The sequence below is a fragment of the Oncorhynchus kisutch genome, unplaced genomic scaffold (assembly GCF_002021735.2).
Source record: "Oncorhynchus kisutch isolate 150728-3 unplaced genomic scaffold, Okis_V2 scaffold3967, whole genome shotgun sequence".
NCBI lineage: Eukaryota > Metazoa > Chordata > Actinopteri > Salmoniformes > Salmonidae > Oncorhynchus > Oncorhynchus kisutch.
In genome coordinates, this window is record NW_022265912.1 from 52,371 (window position 1) to 77,870 (window position 25,500).

Sequence of the window (25,500 nt, forward strand, 5' to 3'; positions counted from 1 at the left end):
GACACACGGCCTCACAGCGCTGACGCATCGCGTTGATCATTTTTCCCGAAAGCTCAATCTGGGATTTTAACAAGTTCACCTCATTTGCATGTGCCATGCATCAACGAGCCACGGAGAGCACACAAACGTAAACAGGGGCCGTGTCCAAATCTCTGCTATTTGCAAGTCAGATGCAAGACAAGGTATTGCACACAGACACACACACACATTAATTTCCCCTCACACTCACACTTCCATTTGCAAGTCTGACGCCTGGCTTCTTCGCCTGGCCTGGCGCAGTATTAAATAGCTGGTTAGACAGAGCTGCCCTGTCATTTGCCCAAGGTGGAAAATGGTCTGTAGCACATTCATCTGCCTGTGATGTCTCCCTACCAGACAGCTGATCTCTACAGCCCTGATATGTCTCCCTACCAGACAGCTGATCTCTACAGCCCTGTGATGTCTCCCTACCAGACAGCTGATCTCTACAGCCCTGATATGTCTCCCTACCAGACAGCTGATCTCTACAGCCCTGATGTCTCCCTACCAGACAGCTGATCTCTACAGCCCTGATGTCGCCCTACCAGACAGCTGATCTCTACAGCCCTGATATGTCTCCCTACCAGACAGCTGATCTCTACAGCCCTGATATGTCTCCCTACCAGACAGCTGATCTCTACAGCCCTGTGATGTCTCCCTACCAGACAGCTGATCTCTACAGCCCTGATATGTCTCCCTACCAGACAGCTGATCTCTACAGCCCTGATGTCTCCCTACCAGACAGCTGATCTCTACAGCCCTGATGTCGCCCTACCAGACAGCTGATCTCTACAGCCCTGATATGTCTCCCTACCAGACTGCTGATCTCTACAGCCCTGATATGTCTCCCTACCAGACAGCTGATCTCTACAGCCCTGATATGTCTCCCTACCAGACAGCTGATCTCTACAGCCCTGATATGTCTCCCTACCAGACAGCTGATCTCTACAGACCTGATGTCTCCCTAAAGCATCTGTCCTAAAGCAACATGTCCAATACCAACCATAATGGATTACACAGAGAGTACTGTCAGACATCTGTCCTAAAGCAACATGTCTAATACCACCCATAATGGATTACACAGAGAGTACTGTCAGACATCTGTCCTAAAGCAACATGTCTAATACCACCCATAATGGATTACACAGAGAGTACTGTCAGACATCTGTCCTAAAGCAACATGTCTAATACCACCCATAATGGATTACACAGAGAGTACTGTCAGACATCTGTCCTAAAGCAACATGTCTAATACCACCCATAATGGATTACACAGAGAGTACTGTCAGACATTTGTCCTAAAGCAACATGTCTAATACCACCCATAATGGATTACACAGAGAGTACTGTCAGACATCTGTCCTAAAGCAACATGTCTAATACCACCCATAATGGATTACACAGAGAGTACTGTCAGACATCTGTCCTAACACAACATGTCTAATACCAACCATAATGGATTACACAGAGAGTAGTCAGACATCTGTCCTAAAGCAACATGTCTAATACCACCCATAATGGATTACACAGAGAGTATTGTCAGACATCTGTCCTAACACAACATGTCTAATACCACCCATAATGGATTACACAGAGAGTACTGTCAGACATCTGTCCTAAAGCAACATGTCTAATACCACCCATAATGGATTACACAGAGAGTACTGTCAGACATCTGTCCTAACACAACATGTCTAATACCACCCATAATGGATTACACAGAGAGTACTGTCAGACATCTGTCCTAAAGCATCATGTCTAATACCACCCATAATGGATTACACAGAGAATACTGTCAGACATCTGTCCTAAAGCAACATGTCTAATACCACCCATAATGGATTACACAGAGAGTACTGTCAGACATCTGTCCTAACACATGTCTAATACCACCCATAATGGATTACACAGAGAGTATTGTCAGACATCTGTCCTAACACAACATGTCTAATACTGAGACGAGCAGAGAAGCTACAAGGACACTCATGATTCCCGTATGTATGAAGCGTCTCAGATCAGGAGTGCTGATCTAGGATCAGGTCCCCCTGTAATCCTGTTCAGTATGTGTTAAACTAATGAAAGCTAATGCATGAATTAGTTGTGTTACTAATCCATCATGTGACTTTCTGTTAAGGTTTAGAGAACACAGAAGAACAAATTAGTCCACTGTGACATTTTGACAGAGATTCACACTAAGCTTTAGATACATCATATTCATTCATTCATTCTCTATGAATGCATTTGATTTCAGTAGGAACTGTGACAGGTGCGCGTACACACACACACACACACGCACACACACACACACACACACACACACACACACACACACACACACACACACACTTCTGAGTTTTGAGACCCATGTAGGGAGTGACGATCAGTTTATATTTATTATAAATGGTTGTATTTCCATCTCAAAGTAGTTTATCCTGAGACTAGTTCATACAGCACGACTACATGTTATTGGAAAATTTAGCAAATTCATTGAAAATTTGAAATTCATATCTAATTTACATGATGTATTCACACTCCTGAGTCAATACATATTAGAGTCACAGCAGTGGTTACAGCTGGGAGTCTTTCTGGGTAACTTTGTCAAGGTTCTGGGTAACTTTGTCAAGTTGGTAGATGATAATTGCTAGATAACTGCATTTTCATGCCATAGATTTTCAAGCCGATGTAAGTCAAAACTGTAACTTGGCCACTCAGGAACATTCAATGTCATCTTGGTAAGCAACTCCAGTGAATATTTGGCCTTGTGTTTTAGGTTACTGTTCCACTGAAAGGTGAATTTGTCTCCCAGTGTCTGTTGGAAAGCAGACAACCAGGTTTTCCTCTAGGATTAGCCCTAATTAGTTTATTTTTATCCTTAAAAAGACTCCCTAGACCTTGTCAATGACAAGCATACCCTTAACATGATGCAGCAACCAAGAAATATGAAAATATGGAGTGGTACTCGGTGATGTGTTGTGTTGGATTTGCTCCAAAACATAACGCTTTGTATTCAGGACAGGTCATTTCTCTGCCACATTATTTGCAGTGTTACTTTAGTGCCTTATTGCAACAGGATGCGTGTATTTTTAAATGTTTATTCTTTACAGGCCTCCGTCTTTTCACTCTGTCATTTAGATTAGTATTGTGGAGCAATTATAATGTTGGTGAGCCATCCTCAGTTTTCTCCTACTACAGCCATTAAGCTCTGTAACTGTTTTAAAGTCACCATTGGGCTCATGGTGAAATCCCTGAGTAGTTTCCTTCCTCTCTGGCAACTGAGTTAGGAAGGTCACCTGTATCTTTGTATTGACTGTGTGTATTGATACAACATCCAAAGTGTAATTAGTAACTTCATGCTGAAAGGGATATTCAATGTCTGCTTTTTTATTTTGACCCTTCTACCAATATGTGCCCTTCTTTGCGAGGCATTGGAAAATCTCCCTGGTCTTTACAGTTGAATCTGTGTTTGAAATTGATTACTCGACTGAGGGACCTTCCAGATAATTGTATGTACTGAGTACAGAGATGAGGTAGTCCTTCAAAAATCATGTTAAACACTATTATTTCACACAAAGTGAGGCTTGCCATAACAAATGGGTTGATTACTTATTGACTCAAGACATTTCACCTTTTTATTTGTAATTAATTAGTAAACATAATTCATAACATAACACTGTGACATTATGGGGTATTATGTGTAGGCCAGTGACACAACATCTCAGTTGAATCCATTTTACATTCAGGCTGTAACACAACAAAACGTGGAAAAGACAAGGGGTGTGAATACTTATTGAAGGCACTGTAGTTAACTAGGCCGGGATTCAGGTGCACAGCACAACAAGTACACAGCACTTAACATAGGCAATTTCTACTTGAACCTACATCTGCAGAGTTAACCAGGACTGTGATCGCTGTGAATGTTTGGGATATTGCCCTTGAAAAAGGTGTATTGTTGGTTGTGCAATGCACTTGTTGGTAACATAAAAACCTCGGCCCTAGTTAGTTAGTAGGTTTGGTATTAGGTAAGTCATAGAGTATACATTACATTAAATAAATGATGATAGTACTGAACAAAACATCAAAAGCTAAAATGTTTCTGTATATAAATACTGAATACCCCTGTCATGGTAGACAGGTTGACATGTATTCCTATCTATGTGTTGTGTTACTGTGTAGGGAGTGGTTCAGGAGGGGCCAATTTGGTCCACAGGCAGTCCCAGAAGGCTGGCTGCAGAGCCGGGTCCTGGGGCCAGTCCAGGTAGGTCCTGGGGCCAGTCCAGGTAGGTCCAGGGGCCAGTCCAGGTAGGTCCTGGGGCCAGTCCAGGTAGGTCCTGGGGCCAGTCCAGGTAGGTCCTGGTCTTGACCAGCCTGGCCAGGCGGTGGTGGCCAGACAGCTGCCTAGGGGGGTATGTCCTCCAGGAAGACCAGGATAAGGATGTCCGTGTGCTCCACCAGCAGATGCCGGGTGGCCAGTCGCAGCTCCAAGGAGCACCAGTTACTGCGCAGGTAGTGACGACTCACCAGACCCTGAGCGTGGCGGCTGCCTTAGAGGCCGTCTGTGCTGTTATCCATGATTTCCTTCCACAGCTGGAAGTCCCTACTGTGCAGACAGAGACACAGGAAGGGAGGCCCGGCAGCAGCTGCTCCAGCACCCAGCGCTCGTCTCTACCACTGTATGACACAAAAGCATCATCATGGTAGCTCCCTCTGGGGTTGGGCCTCTGCACCACCTCTTCTAGTCAACTATGTGCAATGTGGCAGAAGGCCAGCTGATGGGGCAGCACCAGTATGAAGCGGAGCAGGTCTAGGGAGGTGCAGATGAACAGGACAAAACGCACATCCAGGGAACAGTGGGCCTCCGAGTACCTGCGGAGGTTCTGGATACCATTTTCATTTTTGCATGTCATCTCCAGCTCTCCCTCAAGCCAAAATATGACCTGGACATGTTGCTGTCTCCTGGCCCAGTTGTCCAGCCAGGCATTATCACAGCTGCAGTGCAGGTGAGGACCAAAGAACTCCATAAACCTCAGGAAGGTGAGGGGCTCTGGAAAGCTGTCCAACATGCTGAACTCCTCTATAGCATGACATTTAATCACACTGAGGGACTGCAGGTCTCTGCTCAACTCCTTCTCCAGAGTGAGGATTCTATTCGATAAGGTTCAGGCTCTCCAATCTGGATAGATTGTGGAACATGATACCCAGTGTCAGACACCTTAGCTTCACAAGCCTGTTCAGGTCACTCATGTCCACAAACTCTGGTGAGAAAACCAACTGGAACTCAAACTCCTGCAGGGAGGTGAAGTACTTTGCAGCAAAGTGAGACCCACACAGGAGATATCTGTCATGGCTTTGAGGTAGACAACTGACTGGAAGAATGGTCTCCAGCAGTCTTGAAGATCACATTAGATGGAGTAGTGAGCTGAAGGACAAAGTCTTGTTTTGGGGTGCTGTCCATGTTGAGAGTAAAGGAAGACACCAAATATATGGGTCAGATTTCAACTTGTCTGTGACTCACTAGGAGGAGGAGGAAAGTCTAAATATATGTTAATTAGGGAGGTGAGATGGATGAATGCTGATGTTTATGACTGAGTTATATTAAAGCGTTAGGGTTTCCAAGCTGTGTAGGGCAAAGAAACTGTTCTCTGTAATCTGAGAAATCCTGTTATCACCTAGGTATAAGAACCTCAGTTTACCATGTCCCTTAAATAGATTTTATTGTATTTTAAATCCAGCCATTTCAGATGTATCAAACAGAACTGCTCTAAGGTGATGTTTGGGATGTGAAAGTAACGCAAGGCAAGTCTCCTCAGCCATGTGACAGGAGGGTCACAAAGGACATTGAGCTCATATTGATATTGAAATGAACAGAAACCTCCATGTCGTTTAGATTCTTCAAATAGTGGATCAAGCTCAAATCAACACTGTCCTCAACACCAGGAGAAAGGTGGATGTTGAGCACCTGAAGTCCATGACAGTTTCTCACTGCCGACGCTGAATGGTTCACCGTTTCAAGGTTCCAGAAATCAAGTTCTGTCATTGAGAGTCTCAACACTGTTTCACAAACAGACTCAAAATGAATGCTTTTCTTGTTGAAAAGAGAAGGAACGCAGTATACTGATACCAGACTGAAGAAGCTGTGTCTGTGGCTCATCAATGCTTGGCAAACTAAGATTTTAGATGTTTTTAACGCATCCAAATGCTCCATTGTCTAACCGGCGAGCGTCAAGAAATGAAAAACTCACCTCTTGAAGACGATGGAAATAAGGAAGTTCAAAAACAGCTCTTTTGGTGTGAGAGCAGTTCTGATGTCTCAAAATGACTCGGTTCTGATGTAAAGTGCAGGTTCGTCAATGACTGTGACATATTGACTATCCTACATATCAAGTCAGACAGTTCCTTTGTACAGCTGTAGACTGAGTGGTAGGTTGGTTAACAAATGTCCAATGAGATTGATGATTGATATTCAGAATGCTCCTCTGTCCAATGGGATGAGGCGTTGTTGGGATTAGATGTCCAATGGAATAAAGAACCGCTGTTGTTCCACTGCTGTGTCTGTTAGCTATGTTGTATCTGTGTGCATCTCCTCTTCATCTTCCTGGTCTGTTTTAACTGGAAGATACTCTGAGAGAGACTGCAGGTCACACACACACACATCTGCACTTTAACACCTATGTAGGGAGTGGCCAGCATCCCCTTCATAATCTAATCGAATCTACTCTAATTGGGCCCCCTGTGGAACTGCACTATAACTGTGTAATGGCCTGGAATAGACATGGCATGTGACACACACACACACACGCGCGCACACGCACACGGCTGGCCTACCATTGGCTGATCTGACACACACCACATACACACACAGGGTGATACTTGATCTAATCTGATGGGAGTCATGAGGTGGAACAACAGGTCATTATTAAAACCAACACAGCACTACTTACCTTCTGGAACCAACAGTCTACAGATGTTTAGCAGGCTAGTGGTTTTAGCTTTAGCTAGAATCTCTCTTCCAATGTTTGTATTGTCATTTTTAAAGATCTACAGGTTCCTTTAAAAAAAGTTCATCTTATTTGTCCTTGTTCTCATTCCCCAGGAGAGAGGAAAAAATGATCAGACTGCCAGCTATAGCATGACAGTAAAGAGCAAAACTGTTATTGTGGATGCTTTGAAACTAACCAACAAAAGCATTTGTTGAGGTTTCTTCTGTGTGTCCTTTTATACAGACAATAAGATGACTGATTTAAGGGGAGCAGGACATCCAGTCTGCACACATTCACACACACCTCCTACAGATGTTGTCAACCACAACCAGTCAGTCCCACAGCCAGGTTATCAGACTAGTCTCAACATGGAAATGAAAGGCTGTGAGAGAAAGAGAAGGGAAGAAGAGGGGTGAAACACTCGGCCTTCAAGATTTCAGCGTCTGTGTAAATCATTCCATACACTCCGCTGGTCCACAATTAAGGTAGCACGTGACATTCCTCTGAGTGTGTGTGTGTGCGGCGTGTATGTGTGTGCCTGTGTGCGTTCTCAATTCTCTCTCTCTCGGGTTTTATTGGCGGGGCTGGGAATGTGGGCTGGCTCAGGGATACATCAACAGAGAGGTGCTGAACACTGTCTCATCATCATTATTATTACTATTCATCTTCACAGGAGCCTTTCAGATGCTGCCAGACACACACACACACACACACACACACACAGCAGCATCAAAGTGCCTCTATTCTGGCTAGGGCCCAACACCAGATGTTGAGGGTTTGGTCATAAAATTTGAATTTCCCTTTAGGCTTAATATGGAGAATATAGGCTACATATTGTACAAGGGATGTATTATATATCTAGGAAGCTGCATCCCAAATGGCCCTCTATTCCTTATACAATACATTACTTTTTACCAGAGGCCAAGGGAACTTGTCAAAAGTAGTGCACTATGTAGGGAACAGGGTGCCTTTGGGACACAGCCTATATCTGTGTCTATGCAGCAGCTTTGTTCATGCAAAACAAGCAACCCACCAAACAACCAATCAATAAATCAATCAAAATGTCTGCCCTAATCTAGAATTTCTGTAGCTTCCCAGGGGTAGCTTAGTCACTCTGACAGTGCATTATCCCAAAGCTATTATTGCCTACAGTACTCCAAAGAGCAAAGTCTTTCTTTATAGCTTAGACAATAGTATTATTTAACCTCTGACCCCTTCTGACCTCAGACTGTTATTTTCCCTAACAGGCTTTTAGAATGTTATCCTGGTTTCTTATACAACCTCCATTGCTTCCTTTCTGTAATGTAACTATGTTTGAGCTGTGTGTTTTGAGCTGCGTGTGGTGTGTTTTGAGCTGTGTGTTTTGAGCTGCGTGTGGTGTGTTTTGAGCTGTGGGTTTTGAGCTGTGTGTTTTGTGTATGTGTAGCTGAGGTGGTGATAGTGAGCTAGGCTTTAGCTCAGTGGGCTAGCACAGTCATGAGTCATGCAGATGACCGGTAATACATGTCATTCACATTAGGTATAAAGATGTTGTGTGTTTGTGAGAGAAAGGTGACCCCCGACCCCCACAATGTAGAGAGCATTTCTGTAACAATGTCGGTGTAGGTGTTTTTCTGTGTGACCACGAGGGAGGAGTGTGTCAACGTGCGAGGGAGAGAGGGAGGACACACACCTCTTAAACAGACACCACTGACCTCACCTTACAGAGAGGGGGAGAGGAGAGAGGTGGAGAGGAGAGAGGAGGAGAGGGGGAGAGGAGAGAGGTGGAGAGGAGAGAGGTGGAGAGGGGGAGAGGAGAGAGGTGGAGAGGTGGAGAGGGGGAGAGGAGAGGAGAGAGGAGGAGAGGGGGAGAGGAGAGAGGTGGAGAGGAGAGAGGGGGAGAGGAGGAGAAGGGGAGAGGAGATAGGAGAGAGGAGGAGAGGAGAGAGGAGGAGAGGGGGAGAGGAGAGAGGTGGAGAGGAGAGAGGAGGAGAGGGGGAGAGGAGAGAGGGGAGAGGAGAGAGGGGGAGAGGAGAGAGGTGGAGAGGAGAGAGGGGGAGAGAGGTGGAGAGGAGAGAGGTGGAGAGGAGAGAAAGAAACCATCAGTTCATCAATCCGTCTTCTCCTCCGGTCTTTCTCTCTCTCTCACACCATCAGTTCATTGTTGAGACCTTGTTAATTGTGCCAGTCGGTTTCACACACACACACACACACACACACACACACACACACACACACACACACACACACACACACACACACAGAGAAGGACACACAGAAACATAACCCACTGTGGCTTGGTCATGAGTCAATGACAGTAATGTCATTGATACACACTGTCTCTAAATGTCAGCTGTCTTTCTATTCAAATGCTGCTGTCTGCTAGAAAAACAATGTCTGTCTGTCTGTCTGTCACAAGGACAGTTTGTTCTGATGGAGTCTGGCGGGCTGCATGTCTGTCTGTCTGTCTGTCTGTCTGTCTGTCTGTCTGTCTGTCTGTCTGTCTGTCTGTCTGTCTGTCTGTCTGTCTGTCTGTCTGTCTGTCTGTCACAAGGACAGTTTGTTTTGATGGAGTCTGGTGGGCTGCATGTCTGTCTGTCTGTCTGTCTGTCTGTCTGTCTGTCTGTCTGTCTGTCTGTCTGTCTGTCTGTCTGTCTGTCTGTCTGTCTGTCTGTCTGTCTGTCTGTCTGTCTGTCACAAGGACAGTTTGTTCTGATGGAGTTTGGCGGGCTGCATGTCTGTCTGTCTGTCTGTCACAAGGACAGTTTGTTCTGATGGAGTCTGGCGGGCTGCATGTCTGTCTGTCACAAGGACAGTTTGTTCTGATGGAGTCTGGCGGGCTGCATGTCTGTCTGTCTGTCTGTCTGTCTGTCTGTCTGTCTGTCTGTCTGTCTGTCACAAGGACAGTTTGTTCTGATGGAGTCTGGCGGGCTGCATGTCTGTCTGTCACAAGGACAGTTTGTTCTGATGGAGTCTGGCGGGCTGCATGTCTGTCTGTCTGTCTGTCACAAGGACAGTTTGTTCTGATGGAGTCTGGCGGGCTGCATGTCAGGGTGAAATGGTTTAATAACTTGTTGAATGTCATTTACATTATTTTAGATGGTGACTATCTTTTCCATTCATCTGGAGGAATGTTTTGATGGAAACTGGCAGACAGTTGTACAAGGTTGAAATGGTTTGCTGTTGCGCGTACGTGTGTGTGTATACGCTTGTCTAAACCTAACATCTCCTATCAGCCCCATAGAGCCAAATGACTGACTCCAACTCCCCACTTAGAGGAACATTAGGAGTTTACGTTAGGAACACTGGGAGCCAACTTTCAGTCACAACAAAGTCACGAGCTTGACATATTTAAAGCTTTTCTGATGTAATTACAGTCCGTTATAAAACCTAAAAACACAAACGCTAAAACCCCAGGTGAATTGAGTCTTTCTATAAGTTGAAGCCTATTATGCCATATTAAAATATGAAAACATTTCCTGTCTGATGTCTTGGGAATTCCTCCGTTTGGCGAAGCTCAGCAGAGCTTTAGTTTCAGTGGTGCTCGTCTAGTGAGAGCAGAGCAGCGATGCCTCATATGGTGAGTCTTCACTCATTCATTTCATTCCTTTTCTCATCCCTCCCTCCTTCTCTTTCTTCCCTTTGTCTCAGGAGGAGAAAGGGTTCTCCCGGACGGCTTCAGTCAAGTGTCTGCTCATCTGATCGGAATATTTTCTATTTAAGACAAGTAAGGCCTCGCGCACACTCACACACACCCACACACCCACACACCCACACACACACCCACACACACCCACACCCACAGTGTATTAATGGGTGGAACTCTTTCTTCCTCTCCAACTCAGCCACACACTTGCATAAAAGATGTCAGGCCTCGACACAGACACAGCCCCTTTACTATGTGCCACGGTGTCCACTCAGCACCACACGGTAAATCACAGGCCTATGTAATAACAGGTTAGCCAGCACTCAAGTGTGTGTGTTTTTTTTCTAATAGGGGACTATAGTTCTACTCTTCACAAACTACTGCTAGAGGTTCACAGATCCCCTAGGACCAGTCTTTCCCAGCCTAAGACACACTCTTTCAACACTTCTGGTTTTTAGAGGCAGACCAAAGTCACATATTTAAAGGGATAGTTAATCCAAAGCACCCTTTAAGGTAATACATCATTTCATGTTTGGTTTATTCACCTGGCCAATGTCTCCGAAATACAACTTTTGTTCATATTCGTGGCAAAAACCCCAATGTAAGTCAATATCAACGATATTAGCATTTCTGCGTTTCATGTCTAATTCCACGTATTTTAGATGAACTCTCCCTTTAAGGCAAGGTCAGGGTAAATACCAGCTCTTACATCTAGAATGCATGTGTTTGAGTGGATGTGTGTGTTTGAGTGGATGCATGTGTTTGAGTGGATGTGTTTGAGTGGATGTGTTTGAGTGGATGTGTTTGAGTGGATGTGTGTGTTTGAGTGGATGTGTTTGAGTGGATGTGTTTGAGTGGATGCGTGTGTTTGAGTGGATGTGTTTGAGTGGATGTGTTTGAGTGGATGTGTTTGAGTGGATGCGTGTGTTTGAGTGGATGTGTTTGAGTGGATGTGTTTGAGAGGATGCGTGTGTTTGAGTGGATGTGTTTGAGTGGATGTGTGTGTTTGAGTGGATGTGTTTGAGTGGATGTGTGTGTTTGGTGGATGTGTTTGAGTGGATGTGTTTGAGTGGATGTGTTTGAGTGGATGTGTTTGAGTGGATGTGTTTGAGTGGATGTGTGTGTTTGAGTGGATGTGTGTGTTTGAGTGGATGTGTTTGAGTGGATGTGTGTGTTTGAGTGGATGTGTTTGAGTGGATGTGTTTGAGTGGATGTGTTTGAGTGGATGTGTTTGAGTGGATGTGTTTGAGTGGATGTGTTTGAGTGGATGTGTTTGAGTGGATGTGTTTGAGTGGATGTGTTTGAGTGGATGTGTTTGAGTGGATGTGTTTGAGTGGATGTGTTTGAGTGGATGTGTTTGAGTGGATGTGTTTGAGTGGATGTGTGTGTTTGAGTGGATGTGTTTGAGTGGATGTGTTTGAGTGGATGTGTTTGAGTGGATGTGTTTGAGTGGATGCGTGTGTTTGAGTGGATGTGTTTGAGTGGATGTGTTTGAGTGGATGTGTTTGAGAGGATGCGTGTGTTTGAGTGGATGTGTTTGAGTGGATGTGTGTGTTTGAGTGGATGCATGTGTTTGAGTGGATGTGTGTGTTTGAGTGGATGCATGCGTTGAGTGGATGCATGTGTTTGAGTGGATGTGTGTGTTTGAGTGGATGCATGCGTTTGAGTGGATGCGTGTGTTTGAGTGGATGCATGTGTTTGAGTGGATGCGTGTGTTTGAGTGGATGTGTTTGAGTGGATGCGTGTGTTTGAGTGGATGCGTGTGTTTGAGTGGATGCGTGTGTTTGAGTGGATGTGTTTGAGTGGATGCGTGTGTTTGAGTGGATGCATGTGTTTGAGTGGATGTGTTTGAGTGGATGTGTTTGAGTGGATGCATGTGTTTGAGTGGATGCATGTGTTTGAGTGGATGCATGTGTTTGAGAGGATGCGTGTGTTTGAGAGGATGCGTGTGTTTGAGAGGATGCATGTGTTTGAGTGGATGCATGTGTTTGAGTGGATGCGTGTGTTTGAGTGGATGCATGTGTTTGAGTGGATGCATGTGTTTGAGTGGATGCGTGTGTTTGAGTGGATGCATGCGTTTGAGTGGATGCATGCGTTTGAGTGGATGCATGTGTTTGAGTGGATGCGTGTGTTTGAGTGGATGCATGCGTTTGAGTGGATGCATGCGTTTGAGTGGATGCATGTGTTTGAGTGGATGCATGCGTTTGAGTGGATGCGTGTGTTTGAGTGGATGCATGCGTTTGAGTGGATGCATGCGTTTGAGTGGATGCATGTGTTTGAGTGGATGCATGCGTTTGAGTGGATGCATGTGTTTGAGTGGATGCATGTGTTTGAGTGGATGCATGTGTTTGAGTGGATGCATGCGTTTGAGTGGAAATACTGCGATGACGAGCCAATGTTTTGGAGCGTATCGTTTCTGACAGGAAAGGCTTCAGACGTTTAAAACAGCGCTGTTGAAGAGAAGCCAATGTTCCTTTCATTTCTGTCAAAACCAGAACATAGGCCAGGAGCAGTAGGAGAGAGAGAAACAGACAGAGAGAGAAATGTACAGAGCTGAGCAGACTACACCACTTCTCCTAAGCTCAACAGGACTTTCTGGGGTAAATTCTGTATAAAACAAAACAGGTAAATAGCAGCACTGTCAAATGAAGCTCAGCCTAGATTAGGCTGGTATTACATCATGGCTGAAGCACACAGCAGGGGGGAAGACAAAGGTAATCAGAGGGCTGTGGGAGGAATAGGCACTGGAATAGACAGAGAGAAAGAAAAGGATGAGAGGGAGAGAGAGAAAGGTTCATGATATATGAAAAACTGACATTACAGGGCCTTCCTTTTGAAATGAAGCTAGCTTTCTGCCATTAGAGGAGAGGACAGAGAAGGACAGTGGTATAGACCATAACAAGTGAAGAAAACAGAAGAAAAAGAAAGAGAGCAGAAACACAGGAAGAGAGAGCAGAAAGACAGAGGAAGAGAGAGCAGAAAGACAGAGGAAGAGAGTGCAGAAAGACAGAGGAAGAGAGAGCAGAAAGACAGAGGAAGAGAGAGCAGAAAGAGAGGAAGAGAGAGCAGAAAGAAAGGAAGAGAGCAGAAAGAGAGGAAGAGAGAGCAGAAAGAGAGGAAGAGAGAGCAGAAAGAGAGGAAGAGAGAGAGCAGAAAGACAGAGGAAGAGAGAGCTAGAGTGAGAGAGAAAAGACAGACAGAGACAGAGAGAAAGAGAGAGACACAGAGAAACCGACAGACAGAGAGATAATTTCCAGCTATGATCATCAGAATTCCTATAGCATGAGATCAGTCTTCCACTGACAAGTAATGACACAATATGAAACCTACGTACACTGAGTGAACAAAACATTAAACCCCTTCCTAATATTGAGTTGCTCCCTTTTTGCCCTCAGAACAGCCTCAATTGTCAAAAGCGTTCCACAGGGATGCTGTCCCATGTTGGCTCAAATGCTTCCCACGGTTGTGTCAAGTTGGCTAGATGTCCTTTGGGTGGTGGACCATTCATGATACACACGGGAAACGGTTGAGCATGGAAAAACCCGGCAGCATTGCCGTTCTTGACACACTCAAACTGGTGCGCCTGGCACCTACTATCATACCCCATTCAAAGGCACTTAAATATTTAGTCTTACCCATTCACCCTCTGAATGGCACACATACACAATCCATCTCTCAATTGTCTCAAGGCTTAAAAATCCTCCTTCATCAACACTGATGGAAGTGGATTTAACAAGTGACATCAATAAGGGGTCATATCTTTCACCTGGATTCACCTGGTGTATGTGTGTGTAACAGTTCCTTCCAAAATATATGCCTATATTAAGAATATTGTCATTCCTGACCACTGTACATCTGTTTGTGTCCCAAATGCCCCCAAATTCCCTATATAGTGCAAAACTTATGGCAAAAAATCTATGGGCCCTGGTCAAAAGTAGTGCACTATATAGGGGATATGGTGACATTTGAGACTCAACCTTTGTGTTGTACAGGTAACTTCTTATGCTGTTTCCTGACATAGTTGGATTCTGTTGAAAGCTGCACCACATCTAGGTCAAGGACATTTTTTATACACACACACGAACACACAGACAGCAGTAGTTTGTCACACACGCACACACAGACAACACGCACACACGCACGGAGACAACACAAACACACACACCTGGTGGTCTGCTTTGTGCTGGACAGGATTAAAGGCAGCATGGGGTCCAATTAGACTTCCAAAAACAACCACGGTGTAGGAGGAGCTACTGCTGTGTTTGTGTCTCAGAGAGAGAGAGAGAGAGAGAGAGAGAGAGAGAGAGAGAGAGAGAGAGAGAGAGAGAGAGAGAGAGAGAGAGAGAGAGAGAGAGAGAGAGAGAGAGAGAGAGAGAGAGTGTGTGTGTGTGTGTGTGTGTGTGTGTGTGTGTGTGTGTGTGTGTGTGTGAGAGAGAGAGGGAGAGAAAGAGAGAGCGAGAGAGAGGAGAGGGAGCATAGCAGCAGCTTTACTGTTTCCTATAGCAGGTTATCACAGACTAACAGCAGCTTTACTGTTTCCTATAGCAGGTTATCACAGACTAACAGCAGCTTTACTGTTTCCTTTAGCAGGTTATCACAGACTAACAGCAGCTTTACTGTTTCCTATAGCAGGTTATCACAGACTAACAGCAGCTTTACTGTTTCCTTTAGCAGGTTATCACAGACTAACAGCAGCTTTACTGTTTCCTTTAGCAGGTTATCACAGACTAACAGCAGCTTTACTGTTTCCTATAGCAGGTTATCACAGACTAACAGTAGCTTTACTGTTTCCTATAGCAGGTTATCACAGACTAACAGTAGCTTTACTGTTTCCTATAGCAGGTTATCACAGACTAACAGCAGCTTACTGTTTCCTATAGCAGGTTATCACAGACTAACAGTAGCTTTACTGTTTCCTATAGCAGGTTATCACAGACTAACAGTAGCTTTACTGTTTCCTATAGCAGGTTATCACAGACTAACAGTAGCTTTACTGTTTCCTATAGCAGGTTATCACAGACTAACAGCAGCTTTACTGTTTCCTATAGCAGGTTATCACAGACTAACAGCAGCTTTACTGTTTCCTATAGCAGGTTATCACAGACTAACAGCAGCTTTACTGTTTCCTATAGCAGGTTATCACAGACTAACAGCAGCTTTACTGTTTCCTATAGCAGGTTATCACAGACTAACAGCAGCTTTACTGTTTCCTATAGCAGGTTATCACAGACTAACAGCAGCCTTACTGTTTCCTATAGCAGGTTATCACAGACTAACAGCAGCTTTACTGTTTCCTATAGCAGGTTATCACAGACTAACAGCAGCTTTACTGTTTCCTATAGCAGGTTATCACAGACTAACAGCAGCTTTACTGTTTCCTATAGCAGGTTATCACAGACTAACAGCAGCTTGTGTGTGTATGAGTGTATGTGTGCGTACTTGGTGCATATGCACCCGCACATGAGATTGTGTGTGTCTGAGTCTGTGTGTGTGCTCGCGTAAAATGTGTACAAGTATGTGTGTGTGTGTGTTTATTTTCTCTCACACCTTTTCTTCATCTTCCCTGTTTTCCCACTTGTAATGTGTTCCTCTTCAAAGACTTACTGGTCTTGCCTTGGAGGATTCATCAGAGCGGTCCTGAAACCCTACTCTTCCACCCTTCCTTGTCATTTCCTCCCCCACCCAGGGCAGTGCTGCCCAGCCCCAACGGAGAACTGAGAGGGCAGTGCCCATCTTACAAGGGCCACCACACCCCCTGACCTGGCATAAAGAGCGGAGACTGACAGAAGTATGTGAGTATCTCTCACTCTTACACACACACACAATGGCCATAGCAGTGTAGTCTGGAGTCCTGTACCCATTAACTGAACATGCCCATGCCAACTGCTCACAAAGGTTGTACCTGAATGTGAGCACACACACATGCACACACACACAGAATAGTAGATACACACAGACCTAACAATAGTGGGAAAAGGCCTGGGAATCTTCAATACACCAGAATACTGCTTTTGAACCATAGTCCATTTCATGCATAAATACTGAAGAATAAAGCCTGAGAATTAAAGGTTTGATTTCTAAACATGACATATAATCTTGAACCGTAGTTCAGAAACCTCAACATGAGTTGTGTTTATGAACCGTAGTTCACACCACACACACACACACACACACAAATATGGAGGTATTCAATCTTTCCTAGTGAACGTTAAGGTTTGCATAACGTGTCAAAGGCACTTCACTACGGTTTAAACTACACATCGCTCTCGTGTGTGTGGAAGCTTTGTGGAGAGAGAGAGAAAGAGAGTGAAAGAAAGAAAGAAAGAAAGAGAGCACAGTAACAAGCCGGGGAAGATGTCCCATTGTCCTATTCATTAGCCTGGTACACACACCCGTACACACACCCGTACACACACCCGTAGACTACTCATCACACAGAGGACAGCGTGATGGGGAGATCAGCCAATAAAAAAGATATAGAGAGATAAATCAGGTCAGACCAAGAGACAGATCAGAAAGACAGAGTGGTGACAACAAATCTAATCCTCTAGGTGTGAGGTGAGGTTCCACCAATCAAGGCCTTTCCATCCAATCAGCATGCGGAGCTTAGATCCAGATACTCCCCCAACAAAGGAGCACAATATGGAACTAAATCCATCATGTTCCATTCAATCCAGCAGGAAATGGATTCCCTATAAAGAAGGTGACTGCTTACGTTACGTCAAACAGGACACTGGATAGAATTATAGATACTTGAGAGGAGGAGGAGAGCAGAGGAGGAGGAGGAGGAGGAGGAGGAGGAGGAGGAGGAGGAGGAGGAGGAGGAGGAGGAGGAGGAGGAGAGCAGAGGAGGAGAGCAGAGGAGGAGGAGGAGGAGGAGGAGGAGGAGGAGGAGGAGGAGGAGGAGGAGGAGGAGGAGGAGGAGAGCAGAGGAGGAGGAGGAGGAGGAGGAGGAGGAGAGCAGAGGAGGATAAAGACATGACATGTGTTTGTGTAACTGACACCTTGGCTCTGGTTGAGAATGTCATTCTCTAGACAGATTGGACTTAAGTAACAGACATGAAAATGCTCTGTACAGTAGGATCGGGTTAGCTGTGTGTGTGTGTGTGTGTGTGTGTGTGTGTGTGTGTGTGTGTGTGTGTGTGTGTGTGTGTGTGTGTGTGTGTGTGTGTGTGTGTGTGTGTTCTAGATAGATTTAACGAATAGTAACGCAAACATAAAGCCACAAAGACAACGTACTGTGGGATCAGGTTAGTGATATTGTTAACAATACACAACTATGTGTCACCGTGTCTCTCTCCTGGTTGACTAGTGGAAAATAGGGCTGTTTAGAAACACTACTGTCATGTTGAAATGATGCAGGGCAGCAGAGGCAGACAGAACCTTTGACCCTAACCTGATGTGACTGACTTTCAACCTGAGTTGTCTGCATGACTCCAGAACAAATTATACCTCTGAGCTAAATCTCATAGCTAACATCAATCTTCTGGGCCCGTGTTCTCAAACCCAGTTGAAGTGCTGATCTAGGGTCAGTTTACTGTCTAAATCATAATGATTAAGAAGGGGTATCTGATTCTGATTCAGCATTCCTACTCGCATGCTTTGTGAATATGCACTCAGGGGCATGCGTCAAGCGTCTCTGAGTGGGAGTGCTGACTTAGGATCAGTTTGGCCTTTTAGATCACTATTATTAAGAATACATGGATGAAAACATACTCTGAAATGCTTTGTGAATACAGGCCCTGGTCTGAGGGATTGTCATTGCGTAAGCTTTAGTTCAGTGAACCACCTCTGCTACAGTGACTCAGACACAAAGAAGAAAATAGGAGAGTCCCCAAAGCACACTGACCCCCATTTACTCTCTAGTAAAAACTCATGCCATTAAACTCAAACCCAAATATTACCATGCTCCACAAAGAGAGTTTTTGGCTGAGAGTGCAGGGCGAATAGTTAAGAGGGAGAAACGACACGCACGACACTCAGGGTGAATATTTAGAGGGAGAAACGACACGCACGATACTCAGGGTGAATATTTTGAGGGAGAAACGACACACACGATACTCAGGGTGAATATTTAGAGGGAGAAACGACACACACGACACTCAGGGCGAATAGTTAAGAGGGAGAAACGACACTCACGATACTCAGGGTGAATATTTAGAGGGAGAAACGACACACACGACACTCAGGGCGAATAGTTAAGAGGGAGAAACGACACACACGACACTCAGGGTGAATATTTAGAGGGAGAAACGACACACAACACTCAGGGTGAATATTTAGAGGGAGAAACGACACACACGATACTCAGGGCGAATAGTTAAGAGGGAGAAACGACACGCACGACACTCAGGGCGAATAGTTAAGAGGGAGAAACGACACGCACGACACTCAGGGCGAATATTTAGAGGGAGAAACGACACACACGACACTCAGGGTGAATATTTAGAGGGAGAAACGACACACAACACTCAGGGTGAATATTTAGAGGGAGAAACGACACACACGATACTCAGGGTGAATATTTAGAGGGAGAAACGACACACACGATACTCAGGGTGAATATTTAGAGGGAGAAACGACACGCGATACTCAGGGTGAATATTTAGAGGGAGAAACGACACACGACACTCAGGGTGAATATTTAGAGAGAGAAACGACACACGATACTCAGGGTGAATATTTAGAGAGAGAAACGACACGCGCGATACTCAGGGTGAATAGTTAGAGAGAGAAACGACACACACGATACTCAGGGTGAATAGTTAGAGAGAGAAACGACACACACGACACTCAGGGTGAATATTTAGAGGGAGAAACGACACACACGATACTCAGGGTGAATAGTTAGAGGGAGATGTCATATTGGACAGTACAAAATGTGATAAAGTACCGTTCCTAGGCAGTCATTGAAAATAAGAATTTGTTCTTGCCTAGTTATTGCCTGACTTGACGAGTTAAATAAAGGTAAAAAATGTTTTAAAATATCCAAGGTTGACACAAACTGGATCCAAAGATGGAGAAGAGAAAGACTGGTCACTCTCTCAACACCAAGCCAACAGAAAAACTGACTGGAAAGCATCTCTCATCTTTGTTCCATCTCTTAACCATGTGGACATGCTCACTCTGTTGCACTCTCTACCCTGCTGAGCACGCAGACACACACACACACACACACACACTAAGGAGTACATTCTACAGTAGTGCACTGGACCATATTCCACCTGGGAAGCTCCCCAAAACCAACACATTCACCACTAACTGACTGACTGTGTGTGTGTGTGTTTGTTTGTGCCTGCGAGCTTGTGTGCCTACACGTGTGTGTGTGTGTGTGTGTGTGTGTGTGTGTGTGTGTGTGTGTGTGTGTGTGTGTGTGTGTGTGTGTGTGTGTGTGTGTGTGTGTGTGTGTGTGTTTGTGCCTGTGAGATTGTGTGCCTACACGTGTGTGTGTGTGTGTGTGTGTGTGTGTGTGTGTGTGTGTGTGTGTGTGTGTGAATGCATCCATTCACTCCTCTCATCTCCTCTCCAGATGAGTCCAGACTCTAGCCAGCCTTTCCTATTTCACCTGGCTCTCTACCATGGAATCTACAGCCCTGATGTACCTCAACAGGAAAAAACACATGAACCATTATGCAACATAAACATTCATTAATAGCATGCTTCATAACAGCTGTCAGCTATCACAGCATTATTTAGCATGATTAAAGATATGTCAATGTACATAGAAACATAGTCCATCTAGCCTGTTGGTGGATTAGTGTGTGTCCTACACATACTATTCTACTCTGTATGTCACACACACAATATCTGTGTATGTCAGAGGAAATGTTGACTTGACCTAGGGGTCAATGGTAGTACTACTACCCTCAGCACACACTGAGCACACACACACACACACAAGGTAGAGCTGATTTAAAGAGGATAGCATGCACACACACACACGGTAGAGCTGATTTAAAGAGGATAGCATGCACACACACACACACACACACACACACGGTAGAGCTGATTTAAAGAGGATGGCATGCACACACACACACACACACACACACACGGTAGAGCTGTTTACAGAGGATAGCATGCACACACACACACACACATGGTAGAGCTGATTTCAAGAGGATAGCATGCACACACACACAGGCAGGCCCCAGCAATTCACACCAAAGCCATCCTGGTGCCATAACATGCTGGGTTAGCACATAAAGTGACCTCCACCCAGCCAAACCCCTGAAGACAGAGAGAGAAAGAGATCAAAACCTTGACAAAGCACAGGCTCAGTGAGCACAGCGTTGCCATTGAGAAGGTAGACACAGGAAAACCTGGCTCCCTGTAGAGGAAAGGCTGTGCTACCCCTGCACAACAGCAGAACCTGGCTCCCTGTAGAGGAAAGGCTGTGCTACCCCTGCACAACAGCAGAACCTGAGACGGAGCTGCATTTCCTGACTAAATGTAAAAAATATTAAGGAATTAAGTGTCATAGGCTACCTGTCCTGTTGGGGGAAGACTTAGAGAGCTGTGGGTCGGCAGCTCACTACATTGCTGCCTACCATAAGATGAGGGACAGTGTCTAACAGACCAACCAACCTGCACATGTCCTCTCTGTTATTGTTACTGTCCATTGTATGGTTATTTTGACCCTTGATTATTGTTGCTACTGATTGTCCATTGACAAAGTAAGCTTTGGTAATATGTACATTGTTACATCATGCCAATAACACCATTTAAATGAAGAGAGAGATGAAATTAGAGGGCTGGAGAAGTTCTGGGGCCCCAGTGACTCATCGGTCTAAGGCGACACTACAGTCCCTGGTTCAAATCCAGGCTGAATCACATCCGGCCATGATTGGGAGTCCTACTGTGGGTTGTAGAAGCCTCATGGTAACAGTACAGCATCAGGACTACTGGGGGTTGTAGAAGCCTCATGGTAACAATACAGCATCAGGACTACTGTGGGTTGTAGAATCCCCATGGTAACAGTACAGCATCAGGACTACTGGGGGTTGTAGAAGCCTCATGGTAACAGTACAGCATCAGGACTCCTGTGGGTTGTAGAAGCCCCATGGTAACAGTACAGCATCAGGACTACTGGGGGTTGTAGAATCCTCATGGTAACAGTACAGCATCAGGACTACTGTGGGTTGTAGAAGCCCCATGGTAACAGTACAGCATCAGGACTACTGTGGGTTGTAGAAGCCTCATGGTAACAGTACAGCATCAGGACTACTGTGGGTTGTAGAAGCCCCATGGTAACAGTACAGCATCAGGACTACTGTGGGTTGTAGAAGCACCATGGTAACAGTACAGCATCAGGACTACTGTGGGTTGAAGAAGCACCATGGTAACAGTACAGCATCAGGACTCCTGTGGGTTGTAGAAGCCTCATGGTAACAGTACAGCATCAGGACTACTGTGGGTTGTAGAAGCCTCATGGTAACAGTACAGCATCAGGACTACTGTGGGTTGTAGAAGCCTCATGGTAACAGTACAGCATCAGGACTACTGTGGGTTGTAGAAGCCTCATGGTAACAGTACAGCATCAGGACTACCGTGGGTTGTAGAATCCCCATGGTAACAGCACAGCATCAGGACTACTGTGTAACTCACCAGCATAACAACCACCGCTACCAGGCATAAAAAGCCTGGACACAGAACACACAATAAACTGCCTGCACCTAGCCAAGGGTAGAACACACACACACACCAAGGACACCTTGTAAGCTACCGTCTCCCTGGCTCTGATTTGAATGAAAGGTAAATGTGAATCCACATTATGTTCAGGTGGCAGAAGTCTGTTCTTACTGCTAACCTTCCAGCCTTGTAGCCTTTTCATCCCCATAGCTGCTTTAGTCACTAAAGAAACCCCTCATTTGCCTAATTCATGTCACCTATTCTGGGTCTGCAGCCCAACTGGCACCCTATTCCCTATATAGTGCACTACTTTTGACCAGGACCCATAGGGTGCCATTTGGGACACAATCCATGTCTGCGTATCCCATCGGAACACACAGATGGTATTACATATTCTCACCCCCAAAAATATAAAGGAAGAAATGAATCTGAAATGCCAGGCTGTGTATAATAGGTTACTCTCCCCTCAGCTGTAGCTTCTCATCTTAACCATGAGACAAGGGCTGTGGCTTGAATGGCACCCTATTCCCTATACTGTATAGTCCACTACATTTGACTGGAGCCCTATGAGCCCTTGTCAAAAGTAGTGCACATTGTAAGGACTAGGGTGGCATTTGGGACGCAGGCAAGGTGACAGTAGAAATAGTGTAAATCCCTGAATCAAAAGAAAAGCAGCTTTAATGAGAGAGAGAGAGATGGAGTGATGAGAGGGAGAGATGGAGTGAGGAGAGGGAGAGATGGAGTGAGGAGAGGGAGAGATGGAGTGATGAGAGGGAGAGATGGAGTGAGGAGAGGGAGAGATGGAGTGAGGAGAGGGAGAGAGATGGAGTGATGAGAGGGAGAGATGGAGTGATGAGAGGGAGAGATGGAGTGATGAGAGGGAGAGATGGAGTGAGGAGAGGGAGAGAGATGGAGTGATGAGAGGGAGAGATGGAGTGATGAGAGGGAGAGAGATGGAGTGATGAGAGGGAGAGAGATGGAGTGATGAGAGGGAGAGAGATGGAGTGATGAGAGGGAGAGAGATGGAGTGATGAGAGGGAGAGATGGAGTGATGAGAGGGAGAGATGGAGTGATGAGAGGGAGAGATGGAGTGAGGAGAGGGAGAGAGATGGAGTGATGAGAGGGAGAGATGGAGTGATGAGAGGGAGAGAGATGGAGTGAGGAGAGGGAGAGAGATGGAGTGATGAGAGGGAGAGAGATGGAGTGAGGAGAGGGAGAGATGGAGTGATGAGAGGGAGAGAGATGGAGTGATGAGAGGGAGAGAGATGGAGTGATGAGAGGGAGAGAGATGGAGTGATGAGAGGGAGAGATGGAGTGAGGAGAGGGAGAGAGATGGAGTGAGGAGAGGGAGAGAGATGGAGTGATGAGAGGGAGAGAGATGGAGTGAGGAGAGGGAGAGAGATGGAGTGATGAGAGGGAGAGAGATGGAGTGAGGAGAGGGAGAGATGGAGTGATGAGAGGGAGAGAGATGGAGTGATGAGAGGGAGAGAGATGGAGTGATGAGAGGGAGAGATGGAGTGAGGAGAGGGAGAGAGATGGAGTGAGGAGAGGGAGAGAGATGGAGTGATGAGAGGGAGAGAGATGGAGTGAGGAGAGGGAGAGATGGAGTGATGAGAGGGAGAGATGGAGTGAGGAGAGGGAGAGAGATGGAGTGAGGAGAGGGAGAGAGATGGAGTGAGGAGAGGGAGAGAGATGGAGTGAGGAGAGGGAGAGATGGAATGAGAGAGAGGGGGAGAGAGAGAGGGAGAGAGGGAGTGATGAGAGGGAGAGATGGAGAGGGAGATGGAGTGATGAGAGGGAGAGATGGAATGAGAGAGAGGGGGAGAGGGGAAGAGAGAGAGAGGGAGAGAGGGAGAGAGGGAGAGAGGGAGCGCGAGAGAGATGGAACGAGAGAGAGCGAGAGAGAGGGGAAGAGAGAGGGGGAGAGAGAGAGTGAGGAGAGAGAGAGAGAAAGGGGGAGAGAGGGAGCGAGAGAGAGATGGAACGAGAGAGAGCGAGAGAGAGGGGAAGAGAGAGAGGGGGAGAGATGGAGTGAGGAGAGAGAGAGGGAGAGAGGGGGAGAGGGAGCGAGAGAGAGATGGAACGAGAGAGAGCGAGAGAGAGGGGAAGAGAGAGAGGGGGACAGATGGAGTGAGGAGAGAGAGAGAGAGAGAGGGAGAGAGGGGGAGAGGGAGCGAGAGAGAGATGGAACGAGAGAGAGCGAGAGAGAGAGATGGAGTGAGAAAGAAAGAGAGCGGGGAGAGATGGAGGAGAGAGGGGGAGAGAGAGCGAGAGAGATAGGGGGGTAGCACAGATATAGAGGGGGGGTGAGAGAGAAAGGGGGGGTTGAATCAGTGTGTGTAGGCGTGTGTGTACGTGTGTGTGTGTGTGCGTGTGTCCATTTGTCTCTCTGTAAATAGGGTCAGGCTGTCATACTTGAGTAAAAGTAAAGATATCTTAATAGAAAATGACTCAAGTAAAAGTGAAAGTCATCCAGTAAAATACTACTTGAGTAAAAGTCTGAAAGTATTTGGTTGCAAATATACTTGGGTATATAAAGTAAATAGAATTGCTACAATAAAGTAAAAGTATAAATCATTTCAAATTCTTTACATAAAGTAAATCAGATGGTACCATTTTCTCAGACATCATTTACAGATAGCCAGGGGAACACTCCAACACTCAGACATCATTTACAGATAGCCAGGGGAACACTCAGACATCATTTACAGATAGCCAGGGGAACACTCCAACACTCAGACATCATTTACAGATAGCCAGGGGAACACTCAGACATCATTTACAGATAGCCAGGGGAACACTCAGACATCATTTACAGATAGCCAGGGGAACACTCAGACATCATTTACAGATAGCCAGGGGAACACTCCAACACTCAGACATCATTTACAGATAGCCAGGGGAACACTCCAACACTCAGACATCATTTACAGATAGCCAGGGGAACACTCAGACATCATTTACAGATAGCCAGGGGAACACTCAGACATCATTTACAGATAGCCAGGGGAACACTCAGACATCATTTACAGATAGCCAGGGGAACACTCAGACATCATTTACAGATAGCCAGGGGAACACTCAGACATCATTTACAGATAGCCAGGGGAACACTCAGACATCATTTACAGATAGCCAGGGGAACACTCCAACACTCAGACATCATTTACAGATAGCCAGGGGAACACTCAGACATCATTTACAGATAGCCAGGGGAACACTCAGACATCATTTACAGATAGCCAGGGG

General features: G+C 45.7%; 1 protein-coding gene and 2 pseudogenes across 7 annotated transcripts in view; all 3 read right to left on the reverse strand.

Annotated features, from left to right (window-relative positions):
• Positions 1-25,500, reverse strand: part of LOC116372541 (cell migration-inducing and hyaluronan-binding protein-like) — a 92,590-nt gene that overhangs the window by 46,916 nt on the left and 20,174 nt on the right. Inside the window, exon 1 of one of the 7 annotated variants that reach the window (XM_031821375.1) lies at positions 16,225-17,071. The exons of the other annotated variants lie outside the window; for them this stretch is intronic. The gene's annotated coding sequence lies outside the window, so the exon portion shown is untranslated. Of the gene's footprint in view, positions 1-16,224; positions 17,072-25,500 lie in introns of those variants that run through there. 7 annotated transcript variants of the gene reach the window in all.
• Positions 3,634-5,470, reverse strand: LOC116372543 (toll-like receptor 13; annotated as a pseudogene).
• On the reverse strand, positions 5,349-6,714 carry LOC109882196 (uncharacterized; annotated as a pseudogene).